Raw genomic sequence first — 20,478 nt, 5'->3', positions numbered from 1 at the left:
AATATTCTCATGCATTGCAAGGAAAACGTAAGCTGTAGTTTTACAAATATATTACCAGAATAAAATTTAAATTTATGAAATCCCATTGATTAACATTTGATCAGGAAATAACATTTAGTTTAGATGAATGTTTTACTTTGCTGTTCTATAAAACTTTATTACAATTTAAATGTCTGTTCTCATTTGCTTAATATGAAAATGATGATAAATGTGTGGGAGAGTTGAGACTGCTACTTGCTTCACTTCCACCTATTAAGATTAAAAACAAACAAACAAAAAAACAAACAAACCCTCTGAAACATGTATTTATTCACTGGCTACTCCAAGAGTCACTATACCCCAAATGCTGTGAGTGATGTTTGGCAAGACAAATGAAAGAATATTGTAATAGACCTAAAGAAAAGTGATAGGGGTTAGACATGTAATTATAGAGGTTTTCCAACCTAGATGAGAAATGCTTTTCTCTCTAATGGGAAAATTGACAAAGAAAAAAGGAAATAGATAAAGCAACCTAAGAAAGTTGACACAAATGTGATACCACATCACATAGAAATGTTAATAAGGATTCATTAATATAAAACTATAGGCAGTGATGTACTTACTCTATACACTCTTGAAGGATGTCAAGTATAGCAAATCTCCATAAGCATTAACGCAGGAAACTGGCAGTAGAGCAGGAGCAACTATGCTGGGATGGATTCTAGGGTGTTTTCAGTGCATCTGTTTTCCATATGAGAGGAAAAGGATTAAAGTTTCCTTATTCTCCATATGAGAGGAAAGGGATTAAAGAATATGCCAAATGCGGATATATCCAGTTGAGGTCTAGGAGAGGATTAAATAAACAAATTTAGTTCATAGAATCATATAATTTAAGAAGGGATAGTAAAAATCAAATTAGACTTTTCCTTATAAGCTACAGATCAGATGTTATGACTTTTATGAGAAAACAATTATTTAATGACATAAGTACTATAGTAGAAAGTCTGAGAGTCAAGGCTCTAGGGCAAGTAACTTATCCTCTGTGATCCTTATTATAAAATGTACAAAATTGGATGAGAAGTCTTAAAATGTGCCACCCCCCCTAAAATATTGACACTTTGGAGACAGAGATCAACTTGAAATAACATCTCCTGAATCCTCTTCAATATTCTTCATTATAATCACCTGTAAAATGAGAATATAATCGAGTTACATTATCTGTTAAATACCTCTAAATAATGTACTTCTGATCTCTTTGATCTATGGGCAAAGGTAACGATTTTTTATTTTCATACATTAATTAGTGGATCTTTATTTTTAGTGGTTGAAGTATATTTAGGACATAAACTACAAACAAACTAAAAGATAAAGGAAAAGTTTAGACTCATACATTCAGGAGAGATGTAGCCATATTATTGTTAAAAACCAAGAACAACAATGAAATGTTTGTGTGGTGAGTCATGGGAGGAACAGCAGAAGGAGGGGATAGTTCAGAATTGTAATGTGCAAATGGAGATTCTGTTTGCTGATGTTCTGAAGTGGAAATGTACCAGGCAAGTACCCTCCTTATTTAGAAGCCTCAGACTGCCTGGCATGGATGTAACTCTCTCATGAGGGATTCCTTATGAATGAATAATGCAATTTATACCAAATTATCTTACCACAGTATAATGATTAGACTAGGAAATGTGGTTGGATCTCAAAACAGCCACATCTACTCTGACCAGCAGCCTGCACAATGGTCCTGCAATTGAGTTGCCTTGTAGGATAGTTACTAGCTAAGTTAAGGACATGTTTTGGTTACAGAATTTAAATGTGAGTAGAGAAGAAAGGGTTAGTTAATCCATCATGGAGTTAGAATAAGTAGCAGATGGAGAAAGGACCTAATAATGGAGGATTTATTCATTCTTCCTTAAAACCTGTGATGTCTTACAATATAGTCTCACATTATAAGTTTCTCACATCATGAGGTTGGCTATTTATAATCAGAGCACTGAGAATGGAAAAAATGACATCTCTGTGAATATTCAGAATGTCAAGGGAAGCCCTGGTTCACCTAGGCTCTCATATAGACTAGCTAAACACAACAAAAAGAGTAAAACTTCTTGTATTCCAAAGGAGGTTAAAGGAAAACTATGAATCGGAAAATGTATGAAATAAAAAGTGCAACAGATAGAATTCATCAGGAAATATACTGAAGTGAGTCAAATAATAGGGACAAGAAGGAAGAGGCAGTAAGGAAACTAAAATTAGGAACCCAGGATGGAATATGGAATATTCATGAAAGTAATCTTTTTTTTTAACATCTTTATTGGAGTATAATTGCTTTACAATGTTGTGTTAATTTCTGCTGTATAACAAAGTAAATCAGCTATATGTATACATATATCCCCATATCCCCTCCCTGTTGCATCTCCCTCCCACCCTCCCTATCCCACCCCTCTAGGTGGTCACAAAGCACAGAGCTGATCTCCCTGGACTATGCAGCTGCTTGCCAGTAGCTAGCTATTTTACACCACAAAAGTAATCTTAACATATGGTCTTTCTTCTCCCCCTACTGGGGCTTCTGCAAGGCCTGGGCCACCCAGTCTCAATGGTTTTGGACTGAATTGTTTGGGAAGTGAGAGTAAAGGAGAACTTAGACACTACTTGAAAACTTTGTTTTTTCCTTCCTCTGAACTTTTGCTTAACTAGCTTTCTTGCTGAAGACTTTCCTCTGTCTTCTCTTTCACTTATCTGAATCACACACATTCTTTGACACTAAGTGCCAAAGCCAACATCAAAGTGGAGTCTAATTTTCCACTTGAAAATCCTTATATTTGTCTAATTTAATTGAATACAATTTGATGTATATATTAGAAGTTAGAATACTTCTGTAATTGTCCAATCTAAATCTTTTCACCCGTTACAGCTGGTTAAATTCTGTTTCCACATATATGATACATTCAATACTTAACAAAAAATTTCATACTCTTCTATCTCCATGGGCAGACTGTATACACATCCATTCTTGACTTTGGACTTAACCACATGAGTTATTTTAGGCAATGCAATGTTAGTAGGCAAAATGAAAATAGATGCTCAAAATGTGTGTGTGCAGTCAGTATGCCCCCTTTGGTCACTGCCATTACAGAGAAGAGTTTCCTCCAGGTAGCTGTTGCCTGTCCAACATGGGCCTCAGAATTAAAAATCAGAGTAGACTAGACTACAAGCTGCAACCAAAAGTAGGCCAGAGCCAACTTGAAGCTGACCCATAGATACATGAAAAAGAAAATCTAATTGTTAGATGCCACTGAGATTTGATGATTGTTTATTAAGCAATCATTAATAGATAATATTCCTTTTGCTAAGTAGAGAGCCTTGAGATAATCAATTCTATAGAGAAAAATAAGTTAGTGATAAGGCATAGAAATGAAGATGATAAGGTAGAATTAAATGTTTAAATAAGGAAGTCAGAAATGGTTTCATAATAATGATGATATTGCAAGTTGTTGAGGAAATGAGCCATGTACATATCTGTGGGGACAGAATTTCAAGCCAGCAGACTGGTAAGAGCAAAAATCCTGAAACCAGAATGTGCCAACCTTTTTTAAAGAATAGCGCAGAGGTAAGTAGGGCAGGGAGACAGATCTAAAGGCCTTAGAGTCACTGTAAATTACATGGGAAATCACTGGAGGATTTTTTAAAGTATTTGTGGAATGAAATACGAGATTTATCTTTTAAAATAATTACTCTGTCTGCTTTGTTGAGAATTGGCGTGAAGGATGGAAGGCTAAAGCATCAGCACCCTGGCTGGTTAGGAAGCTATTGAAATAATTCAGAAGACAGTTAAAGATAGTTTAAACCAGTATAGCAGTGGTGTTCCAGGTCAGAAATATTCAATTTCTGGACATTTTTGAAGGTACAGCTGAGAATATTTGCTCATTAATTTTGATGTGAACTATAAAAAAATGGGAGGATCAATAATAATTCTAAGCTGGCTGGAAAAACTGTAAAGTGAAGTTGCTATTCACCAAGATAGGGAAGGCAATGTAGGGAGCAGTGACAGAAGACACCTGAAAGCATGGAATGTAGCATGAGTTGAAGTGATATGTTTCTGACTGGATATTGACTGAAGAATTTTACTGATGACCCTGCAAAACAGTGCTAGGATCCACAGTAATAAACAATGGATACTAGATGCTCCATATTTTTAAAACGTTAATTCATAAATAGGGTCAGACACTACCTTCCAGGGCTTACAAAACCAGACCAAACCCTCTCTTCCTCAGTGAACTCCCTTTTTCCTACTCCCTTGCTCCTACTTCATTGCACTCCCCACTAGGGTATATAATGAAAAAAACTAAAGCGAAGGAGAAAAGAAGAAAAATCTGGGTTACCACTGATGAGGAAATTGATGTTAGAAATAAAATGATTTTACTCCCCTGCTATTTGGGAAAAAAGTAGGATTCTTCCCTCCCCAAGCAGAGTGAGAATTTACAGGTAGAGCTTTACTCTTAGAGACAAAGACACTGAAGCTTCCTGCAGGGTAGGAGACTGGTATCTCATTTTCCTACTAGAAGTTTACTGGGCCATTGAATTTCAGAATCTCCCTTATGTTATTATAATAACATAATGAGCTCTTTGCACAACTTGATACATGTTCCTGTATTTGGTGTTTAGTGCTTTTTTTGAGGTGGTGTAACTTGACAGAAGCTTAAGCAGAGGAACAACAAGAATCTATAGCATCTATGCCTGGGAAGAAGACAGTGAGGGGCACTCAGTGGTTCCTTTGGCTCCATATTTGGACATGGAAGTTAGAGATGGACATGGGACTGCCCAAGGGTCTGCTGCACCTGTAAAAGTGTCGTACTACTCAAAGATAGTTTATAATGGACCATTGCTGGAGCCATGTTGAGACAAAGCTTCTCCTTTGCAGAGAGTTAATCACAGAAAGCAGGAAATAGGGTAAAGCTCAACATGGCTCCCAGAAATTTATGAACATTGTCGTCTGAAGCCACTAGGAGGAGACATAAACAAAGCAAGCCAAAATGAAAATGTAGATTCTTTCTTATCAAAGATGAACAGATTATAAATGAAGTTACCTGCCTATTTCATTGTTCTTCTTAGCCTCAATCTCTCAGTCTCAGAACAAGAATCTTCAAAACAGAGAGGAAGACTAAGAATCAGACCATAATAACCTTCTTCTTCCTGTGCAAGGTGCTGGGGTAGGGGAAGAAATAAGAGTGGCAAATGCCACTCCAGCTACTATAAGAAGTTCCACTCTGACTACTGTAAGAAACAACCCTGGGTGTGTCTGAAGGATTACATAGGATTTAATTAGCAATAAGATCGGCTTTTTAAATAACTGTTTTTAACATTTAATATGAGAGAGTGATATAACCTATGGGATCTTCCTGAAATATTCTTGTTGATCAGGAAATAGAAACCTAATGATCATAGTTGAAAGTAATGATTAGAGAAAAAGATAATAGCTTTTAACAGGCTCCTTATGTCATACCTCTGTAAACCACATATATAGGTATAAATATAATAGATATAGATATAAATTTCTGTCATCTTGAGTAATAACACTTTTTCCTAATAATTCCTTCTTGTTTTCTTCCTTTTTATAATGTAGATGTAAGAGTAAACATCAAAATTATGTCCCTTAGGCCTTCAAAGGATATCTGTGTTGATAGCAACTTGAGTGTTCTCCTGAAATATTAATATAAAATGTACATTTAATGATAAATGCCCACCCCTCTGAATTTATACAAATTCTGGTTGACCCCTGGAAAAAAGTTTTTCCTAGTTAAGAGAAAATATTTATTTCAGATAATCTACCTTAATGGGAAGAAGGAATCAGTGAATCAATACATAACAATGAAGAGTTTACTACAGAGTCTTTAAGAGTATACCAGGTGATTCTCTATGTGTCTAAGATATGTAACTTAAAAAAATGAAAAGCATGCATAGATTTTAGATAATTTTTAACTGTCAACGCATACCCCATGGTGTCAGCTTGATGTCAGCTCTCAATTAGAAACACATAGTCATTTGGTTTCTTTCTTTTAATTTGAAGTATAGTTGATTTACAATGTTGTGTTAGTTTCTGGTGTACAGCAAAATGATTCAGTTATATATATACATATATAATATACACATATATAATATATAATATGATATATTAATTTTTAATATGTTGAAGAGACTTCATTTACTTTTTAAAAAAGTACACAGCACATCAGTCTATCTTTTTCTCTTGTTTTTTGTTGCTTGACTTTGAGATATTTTACCCCTAAGTATTGAGAAACAAACTGAGGGTTGTCTTTTTGTTTATGGTTTCCTTTGCTGTGCAAGACAACTCTCAGAATGGGATAAAATATTTGCAAACAAAGCAACGGACAAAGGATTAATCTCCAAAATATACAAACAACTCATGCAGCTCAATATCAAAAAAACAAACAACCCAATCGAAAAATGGGTGGAAGACCTAAACAGACATTTCACTAAAGAAGACATACAGATGGCTAAGAGACACATGAAGAGATGCTCAACATCACTAATTATTAGAGAAATGCAAATCAAAACTACAATGAGGTATCACCTCACACTGGTCAGAATAGCCATCATCAAAAAATCTACAAACAATACATGCTGAAGAGGGTGCAGAGAAAAGGGAACCCTCTTGCACTGTTGGTGGGAATGTAAATTGATACAGCCACTGTGGACAACAGTATGGAGGTTCCTTAAAAAACTAAAAATAGAACTACCATATGACCCAGCAATCCCACTACTGGGCATATACCCTGAGAAAACTATAATTCAAAAAGTCATATTCACCCCATTGTTCGTTGTAGCACTATTTACAATAGCCAGGACATGGAAACAATGTAAATGTCCATCAGCAGATGAATGGATAAAGAAGATGTGGTACATATATATAATGGAATATTACTCAGTCATAAAAAGAAATGAAATTGGGTCATTTGTAGAGATGTGGATGGACCCTAGAGTCTGTCATAAAGAGTGAAGTAAGTCAGAAAGAGAAAAACAAATATCGTATATTAACCCATGTATGTGGAATCTAGAAAAATGGTACAGAAGAACCTATTTGCAGGACAGGAATAGAAACGCAGACATAGAGAACGGACATGTGGACAAGGGGGGGAAGAGGAGGGTGGGATGAATTGGGAGATTAGGTTTGACATAAATTTACTACCATGTGTAAAATAGATAGCTAGTGGGAACCTGCTATATAGCACAGTGTGCTCTGTGATGACCTAGAAGTGTGGGATGGGTGGGGGGAAGGAAGTCCAAAAGGGAGGGGATATATGTATTCACATAGCTGATTCATTTCGCTGTACAGCAGAAACTAACACAACATTGTAAAGCAATTATACTCCAATAAAAAAATAAAATACAAAAAAAAAAAAAAACTAACTGGGGGGATGCACCTTGATCAACCAGTGTTCAATACAGCTACAGACAGAGCTTTCAAATTACACTATGCTGCAAAATGACACCGAAGAGCAAAGCATTGGCACTGCAAGAGGTTAGGGAGATCTCCCTCTTGGTAAGCCTGAGACCAACGAGTATGCAACATGCTCAATACCTCTGGAAATATCAGGGGGCCTCTAGATGCCCAGATAACTCTTTTGTGGTTAAAGCCAACTAACTGGATGTTTCAAAATTATGAACAGCAGTTGAGATCGCACTTCAAATAGCACAGAATTGGAAAAGTCACTAAATCATTAACAACTTATTCAAACATAGTTTGTTGGGTGTAGTCAAGTAAGCATTTTTTCCCCCAGATCAGTTTCAGTGATTGCATCGTAATAATGGTTTTATTCAAGAACTACAGATGACCCTTCCTAAGGTATAAATTTTCATGCCAGGTTTTCAACTGGTAGCAGTTCTGCTCACAAATTGACTGAGATTATTGCCAAGTCTGGCTAAAAAGAAGCATTATGTAGCAATGATGTTATCAGTTTCTGCTTTCCCTGATTCTGTTCAGAAATAGCTACTTAAACTTGTGCAATATGCCACACTGGCCAAACTGTTCATGAGCCATTTCTAATTATGCTCAAGAGATTTCTGTTGTTTTCCCCTATCCCCTCCACTGGTGGTTTTGAAAATTAGTGAACATTCCTCATTCATCCATTTGCTTGTTCAACTAATGAATGTCAGTTGAGCTTCTATGGGATTAAAAGCACTCAAGCAGTTTATTAGTTATGGTCCAGTTGAAACAAACTACACAGTGATTTGAACAGAGAAAGTTTAATTTAAAGAACTGTTAACATTAATACGGGATTGGAGTAATAATTAATTGACTAGTAAGAAGTAAAGAGAGATCTAGAGAATGTGGGAACAGCACATATAAAGAGCATCCGCTACACTAGGGCTTAAAGGATGCCTGAGGAAGAGCTCTCTACCCCAGGCTGAGATCTAGACAGTGATGGTGAAGGCATAAACATGACTCACTGAAAGGCAGAGACATCACCGTGGTGCCACACCAGTGGAAACTGATGCAAAGTCACACTCTATATTGCTACAGAAACAGCTAAAATGGATATATTTTACCAGAGGCACCGAGAGAGTTGCTGGTGAAAGATGATAGTAGATGCTGCTGGATGCCATGTGTCAAAGGAGCCAGCAAGCCACTGTCCAAATTGCAGGAGTCTGGCAATGGAAAATCTCCCACACAGTAGGAGTCTTGTACTGGTTTTTCAGTCTATCTCATTCTTGTAAACTTCCTCATATTTTTCTAAAGCATCTTATGCCACACATTATTTTGCAGCATTCCTATGTTTTGGTATGAGCCCATGAAAGAGATTGTCATGCAAGACACTGGGCAATTATAAATCTTCAAGACAAATTCCTTTTTTTCTTCACCAGCTGCAATGCCCAGTAGTGATTAAACAAAGATATGAGTGAAGTTCTTGGGTAGGAACCTTAAGTATGGGATATACAACCGTCTATTTTTATATGGAATGGCTTCAAAGGCTACTTCTGAGGTTCTTAGTATATCATATAGGTACAATATGTGTAAGAATATGCAAAATAGCCACCTGCCTAGTTTGTTAATTAATACGATGGCCCAAAGTACTTTGGCTAGAACACTTGCCAAAATAGAATTATGTTCTGTACTCTCTGGTACATTGCATTTGGAATAATGAATCTTACTGTTATTTTTATTTCCTAATACATTGGAGATTTGTGAAATTAAAGCTCTTTATTTTCATATTTTCTTTTATCAAACTATTTATTTATTTTTGGCTGCGTTGGGTCTTCATTGCTGTGTGCGGGCTTTCTCTAGTTGTGGCGAGTAGGGGCTACTCTTCGTTGCAGTGTGTGGGCTTCTCATTGAGGTGGCTTCTCTTGTTGCAGAGCATGAGCTCTAGGCATGCGGGCTTCAGTAGTTGTGGCTCGCTGGCTCTAGAGCACAGGCTCAGTAGTTGTGGCTCACAGGTTTAGTTGCCCCGTGGCATGTGGGGTCTTCCCAGACCACTGCTCGAACCCATGTCCCTTCCAAGAGCAGGCAGATTCTTAACCACTGAGCCACTGGGGAAGCCCCTTAAAGCTCTTTAAAAAACATAACAATTTTCCAATAAAACTTTTAAATAGAATATCCCATCCTTCCATGATGGGAGCTAATACATCATGGGAGCTTTCTTAGTTTTTATATGGTAGAGACTTCTGATTGCAGTGTGATAGTATTCCAGGTTCACTAGAGGAAATTTCCATAACACAGGAACATGACAATAAATGGTTAGTAACTCTATATTAGTTTCCTATTACTGCTGTAACAAATTGCCACAGATTTGGTGGCTTAAAAAATGTATTATCTTACAGTTCTAGAAGTCAAAAAACTGGTATGGTTTTATGGGACTAAAATCAAGATGTTGGCATAGCTACACTGATGCAACTGTTGTTGAAAAGTGTGTTGTTTAATTTTCACATATTTGTGAATTTTCCAATTTTTCTTTTTTCTTTTTTTTTTTTTTTAACTGATGTCTAGTTTAATTCCATTATGGTCAAAAAAGATACTTGGTATTATTTCAAATTTGCTAAGACTTGTTTTTTAACCTGACATATGACCTATCAGAGAATGTTCCATGTGTACTTGAAGAAGAATGTATTCTGCTGCTGTTGGGTAGAATGTTCTGTGTATGTCTGTTAGGTCTATTTGGACTATAGTGTCATTTAAGTCCTCTGTTTCCTTATTGATTTTCTATCTGGACGTGCTGTCCTTGTTGGAAGTAGGGCAATAGTCTCCTACTGTACTATTACTGCTGTGTATTCCTCCCTTCAGAGCTGTGAATATTTGTTTTATATATTTAGATACTCGGATGTGGGTGATGTATATATTTATGCAATGAATTGGCCCTTTTATCATTATATAATGACCTTCTTTGTCTTTTGTGACAATTTTTGACTTAAAGTCTATTTTGTCTCAGTATAGTCACTCTTGCCCACTATCAGATCTATATTTGCAAATATTTTCTCTCTTTCTGTGGGTTTTCTTCTTACTTTCTTTCAGCACTTTTTTTTTTCATGTAGTACAGTTTACCTATTTTGGCTTTTGTTACTTATACCTTTACTTTCATATCTAAAAAATAACTTCCTAACCCAAGATTACATAGATTTACTCAAACATTCTCTTCTAAGAGTTTAATAGTTTTAGCTCATATATTTAGATCTATGGATTCATTTTGAGGTTTTTTAAAAATATGGTGTGAGGTAGGGGTGCAAATTCATCCATTTGAATGTGGATATCTAGCAGTTCAAATAGACGATGCTTCCCCCAACTAAATTGTCTTGACAGCTTTGCTGAGAATCAATTGATCATAAATATTATCCTATTCCATTTATCTTTATATCTATTCTCATGCAGGTGCTATATGGTTTTGATTACTATAGTGTCATAGTAAGTTTTGAAATTCACAGGTGTGAGTCTTCCAACTTTGTTCTTTTTCATGATTGTTTTGGTCATTAGGTTTTTCATGTCCATATAAATTTTAGAATCAGTTCTTAAATTTCTACAAAAAAGTCAGATGAGAGTTTTAATTGAGAGTGTATTGAATCAGGTAACCAATTTGGGGAATATTGCCATCTCAATAATGTTAAATTTTCTAATCTATGAACTTGAAATGCCTTCTGTTTATTTATATCTTTATTTTCAACAAATTCTTATAGTTTTAAGTATAAATATTATACTTTTATTAATCACATCCCTACATATGTTTGATATTTATATGAATGGGATTGTTTTTTAAATGTTTTTATTGTTCACTGCTAGTGTAGCAAATGATTTTTGTATATTGCTCTTAGATCCTTTATCCTTGCTTAATTTATTTGTTAGTTGTAGTAGATTTTTAGTGGATATCCTGGGATATTCTATGTACAAGATCATGTCATCTGTGAATAAGCATAGTTTTACTTCTTTCTTCCCAACCTGAATTTTAAAAATTTTTTCTTGCATAATTTTCCTTGCTAAAAGCTCTGGTACAGCCTTGAATAAAAGTAGTCAGAGTAGATATCCTTGTCTTGCTTTCAGTCTTGGCTGGGAGGAAACAGTTGGTTTTTCACCATTAAATATGATGTTATTTGTGGGATAATTTTTGTTGGTGGTGATGCTCTTTATCAGTTGAGGAAATTCTCTTCTAGTCCTAGTGTATTAAGTGTTTTTATCATGAATTGGTGTTGTAATTTGTATGATGCTCTTTCTATGAGTAGCAGGTGTTTTCCCCCCTTTATTCTATTGATATGATGAATTACATTAACTGATTTTAGAATGTTAAAAAAATCTTGCTATCTTGAGATAATACCTAATTAGTCCTAATGTATAATCCTTTTTAACATTGCTGGTTTGGGGTTGCTAGTATTTTGTTGAGAAATTTTATGTCTATATTCATAGCAGTTGTTGTTATATAGTTTACTTTTCCTGTGATATCTTTGTCTGGGTTTAGTATAAGGGTAATACTGACTTTATAGAATGAGTCTGGAAGTGTTCTTTCCTCCCTTATTTTCTGGAAGAGTTAGTGAAAAGTTAGTATTAATTCTTCTTTTAGTGCTTTGTGAAATTCACCAGAGATGTCCTCATATTTCACCAATATGTATGACACTATTTAATTTTTAAGAAACTTATTATCAGTTTATGAGTGGATGTTTTATTAAATTCTTATTCTACGTCTTGATATAATCACTTATTTTTCCTTCTTTATTCTGTAATGTGTATTATTTAACTGAAGAAATTTTTTGAATGTTAATACTATAATCATGGCAAAACTATTCTTTTACACAATATATTATTATTTTATACATGAGTGGACTCAACTTGCTAATATTATATTAAGGATGTTTGTATCTACAGTTATGAGGAAATTGATTTGTATTTTTCTTATTTGTCAGGTTCGGGAGTCAGGGTTATGCTGCTATCATACAAGAAACTGTACGCTCCTCATTTTTAGAAAGGTTTTTGTGTGGGATCTGTATAGTTTCTTCCTTAAATGTTTTACAAAACACTCTAGGAAGGAATTTTCATTACGAAAAGGTTTTGATTATGATTTCAGTTTCTTTCATGGATAAGGCACTATTTGAATTTTTAATTTCTTCTTTCGTTTTTTTGTCTTTCAAAATTTGTCCATTTCGTTTAACAAATTTATTGGTATATATTACACTTTCCTTTTGATTTTTAACTCTTTGTAAGGTAATATCTTTAAGCATCTTTTAAAACAGAAAAATCTAATTACAAATGCTGTAAAGCTGACCTTTAGTCACAATGAGTGAATGCTATTATGAATGAAAGTAACTTTCTACTTGCTCAGGTCAAAGCCCTTTTATTGTTCTTTGTGATGAACATTGCAAGTAGGCATGAAGGTGACCACTAAAAGGATTGAAATTTATCTGTAGATTAATAAATTTTAGCCATTTCTCCCCCAAAAATAAAGAGGCTTTTGAGAGAGGGAACCATATATGCATGTAGATAAAAGAGAATGGAATGTTGCTTTAGATTCAAAAATTAAAATATTTATCACCAGGTGTTTTTTCCTTTAGGATATTTCAGGTAGGGGATAATCGTTTTTGTAGCATCCTTTAACAGCAGCAGAAGTAAACAACTTTGCACAATCTGTTTGGGTCCCTAGGCGAGTTGTTGTGTTATTATTAGCACTACCAAGGGAAACAAATTTTATGCTGGTGCATAAGTTGGCAACCTGAATCATCAGCTCCATTTTACAAAGTTACATTACAAGGGACAAGTTATATAATAAAACACTGAGCATGTCTCTGTGAATAATTGGCTTCTTTTACAAAGTTCCAAATGATAAATAAATACATTTAAGCACCATCAGCAATAAATTATGTTTACAAAATTAAACTCTAATAGACATAATAAATTACATGGTTTCCAAAACACTCAATTTTTGTCCTGTCTTATCACCTCATATAAACAGGTTTGACACTTTAGTCAAATGTCTTATTCAGGCTTTTTTCCTCTTTCTTCTTCCTCCTCTTCTTTTTCTTTCTCTCTCTTTTTTTTTTTTTCTCTTTTTTTCCAGATAGGCCAAATTGAGTGACATAGAGTGGGGACTAGCTTACTTAGTTTCCTAATCTCTCCTTACTATCCATTTTCTGAAATGACTAACAACTTCTTTTCTCTTCAAACATCCAATACACTGCCTTCTCCTAGTTTTTCTTTTATATGACCCTCTGTTCTTCCTCAGCCTCCTTTCCTAACTCCTTACCCTACAGAAACTCTCTCTGTATGGTTTAGTGCACAAGAGGTCTGGCTACAGACATTTTCCACTCTAATTATTCTTATTCCTTAGATGATCTAAGTGTATAGATTTAAATCTCATATATGCACAGATATGTCCAAATTAATGTTTTACCCTGAACTCTCTCATGAAATACCTATTATAGCTCTACTTTGAAGTCTCATGGGCATCTCAAACTCACAATGTCAAACTTAAGTATTTATTAATTCCCTTTTCAAATTTGCTCATGGCTCAGTTTTTTCACATCTTTGCCAGAGCACAAACATTAACCCAGTTTATTGGGGGTAGAAGACTTGCAGTTATCCTTCTCTAAATTCTTTCTCCACATCCTAGGACTAACCCATTAGCCAATCCTGAAACTCTGCTTTCAAAGTAGGCAGTGAAACTAATGACCATGTACCACCTCCACCTTCTTTAGGCTGTCCAAATTAATATTGTAGTAATCATTTAACTTGTTATCCTGTTTCTGTTCTTTCAGTTTTTTGAATAATTGATAAAAGATAGTGTTGTGTGTTTATGTGTATGACATAGGAGTTTTGAAAATAAAAATACATTAATAAACCGATCATCAAATTACTATTATATCTATTGTGTAAAACTCACCTTACTTTTCCTTCAGAGGTGATCATTATTGTAGAAACTTTGTTCACTCTCCCACCAAAAAACAATTAGAAAGCTGATGAAATATATGGAACAATGGTTTTTGAACACTGGATAGCAGTCCGTGCAGAACTGTGAACTCTGAGAGAAAGATGACAATTGAGATGAGCTTAGTGACTGCCCTGCTTTTTTTCTCTTATAAACACATTCTAGACTACAATGCAAGGATGAGAATTCCAGTATGGTGGTGCTGTTGAGATGAGGAAACAGATCAGAGCTGAAGTTGGCTGAGGGGGCTGGATGTTGTCAAACAATGTTTCCCCAAACAGGAACCTATACAGGAAAGAGCACCAGAAATCTGCATAGCAATTCCTTTTAGTATTTACAGAATAATAAACAATGGATGCATAGCTCCATGATACATGGCAAAAAATTAACCCTTTAATAAAGCTACTTGAGGGCTTCCCTGGTGGCGCAGTGGTTGAGAGTCTGCCTGCCGATTCAGGGGACACGGGTTCGTGCCCCGGTCCAGGAAGATCCCACATGCCGCGGAGCGGCTGGGCCCGTGAGCCATGGCCGCTGAGCCTCCGCGTCCGGAGCCTGTGCTCCGCAACGGGAAAGGGCACAACAGCGAGAGGCCCACGTACTGCAAAAAAAAATAAATAAATAAAAAATAAAAAAAATTAAAGCTACTTGAGTTCTATGCCTGCCCTAGCTTTTTAATCTAGGGATAGTTTAGCTCTGCTACTAAGGTGTGATCTGTGTGTGTGCTCTCCCTATTGAATGCCTCAGGAGATCAGTAAGAATTTCCACTCCTAACTAACTTTGGCTGTCTAGAGCTTATAATATCTCCATGCCCTGTTTGAGCTCTAGAAATTTTTTAGTTTACATCTCCCACATTGATATTTTTGGTTAATGATTTTGTGTCATTATTATATTTTCTTCTAAATATTAAAAAATTATGCCTTCCATATTCACTTCTTATACCCATCTTAAGCTGTATGATAAAATATATAGAGATTAAAATTCATTTTATTTCTTTATGGATAACCAATTTACCCTGCAAATTTATTGAATAGTCCATCCCTTCCTCCCAATCTACAATGGATTCTCTGTCACATCAAATTTACATATATGAAAAGGTCTGGTTTAGACTGCTTAATGTTTAATGCTCTGTGCCAATACCACCTTCCCTTAGTTACCAGAACTTTATAATATCATTATATCCTATAAAGAGTTCCTCTACCAGAAACTTGCTCATTTTGAATGATTATATAATTCTGTTTTGTTTTCTTCCTACTCTTGATCCTTATATACATATGAGTCAACTTGTTAGCTCCATGAAATATCACAATGTGATTTTGATTCATATTATATTGTGTCTATGGATCAGTTTGGGGAGACTGCATATATTTATAATAAATAGGGAATATCACTCAATGCATTTAATTCTTTTTAATGTATTTAGAATTTTAATTTTTCTTTCCTAAACATCTTTCTCACCTATTGTTTGATAACAAAATATGCTTTCTGCTCCTTTTTACCAAAACTGTTTTATAAAATGTATTTCTTATTTCATTGTGTCAGCTTACATTTATCTTTTTCCTTTCTTCTTTCAGTGTGTTCTCTATATGTAGATACATTTGAGATCCAGATAAGCAGCTCTCCCATTTTAGTTAACTAAGAATATTTTTATTTTACTCTCATTTGTAATATTTATTTTATTTTCTGAGTTCAGCATTCTAGGTTGACAGCTAGATATTAGTTCACTTCATTTAAATTATATTTTTGTTGTTGAAAATTCTGTTATTTCTATTTGTCCAGTGTTATTAGGTAACCTGCTTTTGTTATTGTTGTTGTTCTGCCTGTTTTTAAGACCTTTTTCTTTCTTCGACATTTGATAATATGCATATGAATTTATATTCATTTATCCTGCTAGAAATTTTTACAAATAATTTATTTGGATTTATATCTTTCATAAGTTCTAATCATTATTTCTTTATTATGTTTTCTTCATTTTTGGTCTTCTCTACATCTAAACTTCAATCGATAGTTGTTATAACATTTAATTAATCCTCCATCTCAATCACTATTACATGTTTTCTATCTGTGTTTCACATATATTTTCCAGGTCACTAATTTTTCATCAGCTGTATAGTCTTTGCCAGGTTTTGCTTTGTTATAGTACTTATTATCTATTTTAATAGTATACATCAATGTGTATATATATGTATACATGAACACAGATGCATACTTATACATGTATATTATTATATGCTTATATGCATATATGTATGTGTATATATATGTATATAAAACATATATAACATGCTCTGACTATATCATTTGGATCAAAGTTACATGAAGATATTATATTCTTTGCTGTAAGTTCTGCAGCACATATCACCACTCGATAAGTACTTCTTGATGACTTAATATATATGCACTTCTCTTTTCATATTTTGTTTTAATTAAACAATATATGTATACTCAACTAAATATAGTTTTATTAACTGATATAACCCCAAAATTATAACCCCAAAATTATAACCCAATAGGCTATTGGGTTTTTCTAAATAAATTATATATAAAATTTACAAATATCAGATATCCTCATAGTGCTTAACTATAGAGGTTCTATCCCTAGATCATACAAATGCTCCATTTTGTAGTCAAATGGGTAAATGAATGAATACATGAATGGAACCAGCCATTTGAATTCTATGATGAGGGAGGGGCAATTACCAGAGACTAGGCCATGTTGATTGGAAAAATATCCAAATACAAATGTTTTGGGGAATAAAAACTAAAATAGTATTGTGATTGGATTATAATGTTGGCAGTTATATCAATTAATAAAACTTTGCATAATTCAGTGTTTTTATTTAATTAAAAATTATAAAACATGATGAAAATATAAGTATATATACTGATCTCATGTTGGTTGCAGAGTTATATAGAGGAGTTCTAATATAATGCCTACTCAGGAAAAAGAAATAGGAGAAAGGAAAATAGCCATTTTATTAGGGAGGCAGTCCTATTAAATGAATACATGCCCAGGAGTGTTCATGTGAGAGAAGTCAAGTTATTCCTCAATGGTTATTATTTTAAGCTTCTTCCATAGGTTGAACATCTTTAATATTTAAAATGTAGTACTATAAAATTGTTTACATATACATTTTATATATTTGGAATATACATTTATTTGGACATATCACAGAGACGTTTACACAAAAGTAACTACAGTGTGTTTTATTAGCGACCAAAGAATTTTCAAGAGTGATTTTGACTATCCCTTATTAACCAACCTGGAATGTTAACCATTTGTATATCTTATCTTTTTGCTGTAGCAATGTTTCATAGCAAACAAACAGCATGGGAAATAAGTGGTTTAAAGGCAAAACCACTTCTTTTGTGTCCATGGGTATATGAATCAGCTGCATCTCTGCTTGACTCTGCTAGGCTGTCCCGGGTTCAGTAAGATTCACCTCCAAGATGCAGGTTGGCTCTAAATGTGTGTTTAGATCCAAGCTGAAAGGGCATACCCTATCTGGGATATGAAATTCTCACACCTGTGGACAGGGGCACAAGAGAGAACTAACCAATCCATGCAAGCACAGATAAAGCCTCTCTTTGGATATGCTCATGTGTCATACCCTCTAACATTGTTTTGGCCAGAGGGAATCACATAGTCAAATGCAACACTCACAGGGTGGGAAAATAAAATACTCCCCTAGAAGTGGGTAAGAAAGATTAATCTTTTCTGAATAACAAAATATACCATATTATGTAAGTACAACTCCAAAGTTGGCTAAATTTTCCTTATGAAAAAGTACCTACAATGTTCAGTTTGTGCTTTACATAAAAAAGAATTAGGAAATATTATATTTCAGAAACATTTGTTTCTGTTTTCCCCAAACTTAGGCTCTTTTGATTTCAGTATTTTAATAAGATTTTGAACAGCTTTTTATAATTTCTTTGCATTGCTTTAGTTTGTGACAAAGAATATTAAACAAGTTTGTTAGAGATTTCAACATATACCATGAGTTGGTCTACTAATTAGCTTTATAGAAACAGAAGTGATGAAGTCCCACAGAAGTGTTATTTATGGAGAATCTAAATTTCTTCCAAGTGAACTTGTTTACTATTAACTGTCCTTTGCAAAAAAAAAAAAAAAAGTTGCTATAGCTATATTTAATGAGAAGCATAAATCACACCTAATGGACCATGATTCAGATTCCCACCAATTTATGATGCTAAAATATGGACATAGGAATCTATCTTTCTATGACTAGTTCAATTTGTGTTGAAATATTTATGGATGGGGAGAATAGCTTTAATTTTTTTAAAAAACTGCAGCAATGGAACATTGCATGTCTTTGTTTTATTTGGTTTATAAATATTGAAGTCATAAATATTGTTGATTAAAACTAGGAAATGAAAATACAAAGGCAGGCAAGCATATCAACCTAGAAAACCTGTCTAAACAACAGCAACAACAACAAAAAAAACAATTTTGGGGACAAGGAAGACGAGGAGAGACAAAGAAGTATGTGAATTAATGTTTTATTAATGGTATCAGTCCCCTATTTCAGAAGCTTGTGACACTGGGTCATTGGGTCGTATACTGAAGGCTAGACCAAGTTGTTCCCAGATTGTTAGATCATTTTGATGCTTGCAGTCTTGAGATCTAAAATGTGAATGTCTTCAGTTTAGCAGAAGAGTACATTTTAAAATTAAAGATGAGAACATAGTTTATGTATTTCAATATTCTCCTAAATTTAGACTTTTCCTAACACCATAACAATTAGAGGAATGACTAGCTTTTTCAATACTTCACCCAAAGCTAAGGTATATGATGAGGGGCATTTCCTACTTCTTCATTCTCCTCCTTTATTCCTTACATGGCTGTGATAATTAATCTCCTACTGATAGTTACTTAGTGTTTTTCTAGCCTTTTTTTTCTTATCGTATAGGTCGTACATGCCTACCTATTTTACATATGTATTTCAGCAATGATTGTGAAAGTGTCGATTGAGTACTGAAAGCCAGATTCTTTCCTCTAGTCACTTATATTTAGAGTAACTCGTTTGTAAATAAATAGGCAATATAAAATCTGTGGGGGGCTTCTCAAGGATACCTTGTTTTCTGATAAGTGACAGGTGTGAAGAGAGTGTGCATTGCTTCTGTCCCTTTCTCCTCCTTTCTTCCTGGAATAGACTTGGTTTCTGATGAGTTTGACATATTGAAACCATGATGAAACAAGTACAGGGAGAAAAACACAAGATGCTTTAAGGATGTCAGGGAAGAATAAGAGAGTCCCCAAACGGGTTAGATTGTTGAACTTCTTTGCCAACATCAAACACTGTCTATGTCCAATTATATGTGGAAAACAAAAGACTCTATTTTTAAAGGCATGATTTATCAAGTTTTTTTAAAGGCATGATTTATCAAGTTTTCAGTTCTTTGTGTCAGAAGCACCTATACACAGTATAGAATATTTATGTAGAATAAATGTTATATAGCATTTCAATTATAAACAATATCAAATTTTCCTTTAAAAATTATTCAAATTTATACTCTACAAACAGCAAATAAGAATGCATGTTATCCTACATCTCTATGATATTGTTACTAGTTTATGTATTCCCTAACATTTATTAAGTGCTTAATAAATGTGACCAGCATTGTACTAATTGTAAGAACAGGAAAATAATAAGGCTTCTGCCTTCCATGTTTCCAGTTATGTTTTTAGGTCAATTTTGTTTGTTTCCTTCATTAATCCTGCAAAGTTCTTTATATTTTGTGTTTGTTCTATGGTTTAGATCAAGGGACAATATAAGAAGTTTAGAGAATAGATTCTAGAATCAGTATGCTTGGGACAGGAATCTTGTCACCTCTATAGCTATGTGATGATGGCCCATTTAACTTCCCTGAGACTCAGTTTCACCTGTAACTTGAGGATAATAAGAATACCTATTGTAAGACTTATGAGTTATACTCAGCACCTAGAACAGATACTGTCTAACATCACCAAATATTATAAGATATTCAATTTATTTTATAATTAGTTTATATGTATAAATGTTACAAATTTTGGCATATTAATTTGCATATCATTGTCTTTTAAAATTTT

At 34.2% G+C, this 20,478-nt stretch overlaps 1 long non-coding RNA gene across 1 annotated transcript in view; it reads right to left on the bottom strand.

Moving 5' to 3' along the window:
- Positions 1-292: 292 nt before the first annotated feature.
- The window catches only part of LOC113622702 (uncharacterized), a 70,676-nt gene continuing 50,490 nt past the window's right edge, over positions 293-20,478 (bottom strand). Inside the window, exons 3-4 of the long non-coding RNA XR_003433623.1 lie at positions 14,346-14,483; positions 293-1,164 (exon numbers count right to left, since the gene is read on the bottom strand). This is a non-coding gene — a long non-coding RNA (uncharacterized LOC113622702). The remainder of the gene's footprint in view (positions 1,165-14,345; positions 14,484-20,478) is intronic.

This window comes from Aethalodelphis obliquidens, unplaced genomic scaffold (genome assembly GCF_003676395.1).
Source record: "Aethalodelphis obliquidens isolate GAN/ISIS:26980383/991018 unplaced genomic scaffold, ASM367639v1 scaffold10, whole genome shotgun sequence".
In the NCBI taxonomy this organism is placed as follows: Eukaryota; Metazoa; Chordata; class Mammalia; order Artiodactyla; family Delphinidae; genus Aethalodelphis; species Aethalodelphis obliquidens.
The sequence above is the reverse complement of the archived record's forward strand: the minus strand, read 5'-3'. Positions and strand labels throughout refer to the sequence as shown.